This window comes from Etheostoma spectabile, chromosome 6 (assembly GCF_008692095.1).
Source record: "Etheostoma spectabile isolate EspeVRDwgs_2016 chromosome 6, UIUC_Espe_1.0, whole genome shotgun sequence".
Lineage (NCBI taxonomy): Eukaryota > Metazoa > Chordata > Actinopteri > Perciformes > Percidae > Etheostoma > Etheostoma spectabile.
The window spans coordinates 28301563-28304762 of NC_045738.1; positions in this window are offsets into that span (position 1 = coordinate 28301563).

Sequence of the window (3200 nt, forward strand, 5' to 3'; positions counted from 1 at the left end):
AATCAACTTATTCACCACCATACGTTGTGAAATGAATAGAAAATAGAGTCAAGACATTGCAAGGTTAGAAATAATGATTTGTATTTGAAATAAGATTTTTTACATCAAACTTTGCTTCGTCAAGAATCCTCCCTTGCAGCAATTCCCAGCATTGCAGACCTTTGGCATTTAGCTGTTAATTTGTTGAGGTAATTGGAGAAATTCACCCCACGCGTCAGAAGCAGCCACCAAGTTGGATTGGTACCATACGGTCAAGCTGCTCCCACACAGCTCAATGGGTTCAGATCTGGTGACTCAGCCTTGGCCACTCCATTACCGATAGAATACCAGCTGCTTTTGCTCAAATAGTTCTTTTGCACAATTTAGAGGTGTATTTTAGGGTCATTGTCCTGTGTTAGGATGAAATTGGCTCCAATCAAGCGCTGTCCACTGGGTATGGCATGGCGTTGCAAATGGAGAGTGATAGCTTCCTTTATTCAGAATCCTTTACCCTGTACAAATCTCCCACTTACCAGCACCAAAGCAACCCCAGACCATCATATTACCTCCACCAGCTTAACAGATGGCGTCAGGCATTCTTCCAGCATCTTTATTTGTTCTGCGTCTCACAAACGTTCTTCTTTGTGATCCAAACACTCAAACTTGGATTCATCCGTCCACAACACTTTTTTCCAGTCTTCCTCTGGTCCAATGTCTGTGTTCTTTTGCCCATCTTAATCTTTTTCTTTTATGGCCGTTCAGATAGACTTTTTCTTTGCCACTCTGCCCTGAGCCAGAACCCGCAGCGCTCTTCACTGTATGTTGACACTGGTGTTTTGCGGGTACTATTTAATGAAGATGCCAGTTGGGGACCGTGAGGGTCTGTTTCTCAAACTAGAGACTCTAATGTACTATCTTCTTGCTCAGTTGGCAACGCGGCCTACACTCTTTTCTACTCTGGTAGAGCCTGTGTTGGCTGTCCTCTGAAGGAGTGTACACACCGTAGTAGAATCTTCAATTTCTTAGCAATGTTCGCATAGATACCTTCATTTCTAAGGACAAGATAGACTGTAGAGTTCAGATGAAAGTTCTCTTTTTCTGGCCATTTGAAGCTTTAATTGACCCCACAAATGTGATGCTCCAGAACTCAATGCTCAAAGGAAGGTCAGTTTTGTAGCTTCTGTAATGACCTAAACTGTTTTTAGATGGTGAACATGATTGCGCAAGGGTTTTTCTAATATCAATTAGCCTTCTGAGCAATGAGCAAAACATTATACCATTAGAAAAATGGAGTGATAGTTGTGGAAATGGGCCTTTTCACTATGTAGTATTGCCCAAAAACGGACATTTGCAGCTAGAATAGCTTTACCACATTAGCAATGTATAGATGTATTTCTTCAAAGTTAAGACTAGTTTAAAGTTACTCTCATTGAAAAGTACAGTGCTTTTCCTTCAAAAATAGGACATTTCATGTGACCAAACCTTGAACAGTAGTAATATATATATATATATTATATATATATATATTATAATTATATATATAATATATATATATCATATATATATATTATAGACCTACAAGTACAGCTGAAATTATCAACCGAATGAATACAGAACTTTTTGATCGTTTACGTTCTGAAATTGTGAGAATTTTTCTGATTGTGTACTTTGAACTTTAATACTTTTCCTGATATACTACTTTAATAACATTTGCAATGCAGGACCTTTCGTTGTGATAGAGTCTTTCTTTTCACCCAGTGTGGCATTATACTTTTACTTAAGTGAAGGATCTGAATACTTTGTCCACTACTGGTTTCATAGTGTCTCAATAATAGTTATACACAATCAATGGTGAAATGCTTTGCTATATTCCATTAAACAGAGCAAAACCCCGTTTTGCTCATGCGAGAACATCCATCATCATGAGGGGTGTTTGCCCTCTCACTGTCGGCGGGGCTGGAAGTAAAAGCTCTGGAAGATTTTATACGCAGTTTATAGGTGACCTCTGCAGGTTCTCTCATATCTATTCATGTGGGACGCTGTCTCTTAGCGAGATGTGACAGGCTATCCAAACACCCACTGTTGGCAGGGAACGGCAACAGACATCTGAAGGGGGCATATTCTCTATAAATCTCTAATTTATATATTTATTAAATAGTTATAATTTGATAATGTTTATTGAGCCCCAGTGGGGAAATTGCAATTTACACTCTGTTTGTTTGTAATCACTACACACAGGTCTGAAATACACACATGCTCCAGGATCTATTCATGCAAAATGAGCGATGTCAGAGTGAGTGAGTCGGCTGCCAGTGCTGGACCAGCGTCTGAGCGGTTGGGGGGGTACTGTGATGCCAGGAGGTTAAGTGCATCTCTCAGCAAACCAATCCACATCCGACGGGGACTTAAACCACGACCCTCCGGTTCCAACTCCTTACGGACTTAGACTAGATTTAAGTTCTATAATGTAAATTAAATAAGAATGCTTAGTGCACAGCATCTATCTTTTCTCCTTATCATACTTTTACTGACATGGTGCGTTATAGTAACTTTATAGTACAGTATCTAGTATAGTATATTAGATGTTCATATGTAGCTGTCTGATTGTCGCGTGACGTACTGCATGCTCTTCCTCACTCTCTGGTCGGAGACCCAGGTCTATATAGATGTTTAGAATCAGAATTGCGTAACTTATACAGTATACTCATTTTACGCTGCTAAACACGTACTAAGAGCAACTGAACATTAGTGCAGCCAGTTTGTCACCTTACTTCCTGGTTGGTCCCGTCGTAACTGCTTCGACCAATGGGAGGGCAGCGTCAGGTCGGAATTGCAAAACACCTTTGGGAAAATTCTCGGGAAAGGACAGTCTCTTCAATTTATTGTGTAGATCAGTCAAATTGAGAAGGCCAGAACTGATGGTTTGATTACTTTTAATGGTTTCCTTGTCCTCAACCAACGTAGAGCTGTGTACAACACAAATAACACATGCATTAATCATATTTCGCAACGTTACACAGCTCATTAAATTACTTCAACACGATAGCATTAAAATTAAACATGTTACGTCATGCAAATATATTCTCTTTACCGTCACCATTACCGATAGAATACCAGCTGCTTGCTTCTGCTCTAAATAGTTCTTGCACAATTTAGAGGTGTATTTAGGGTCATTGTCCTGTTGTAGGATGAAATTGGCTCCAATCAAGCGCTGTCCACTG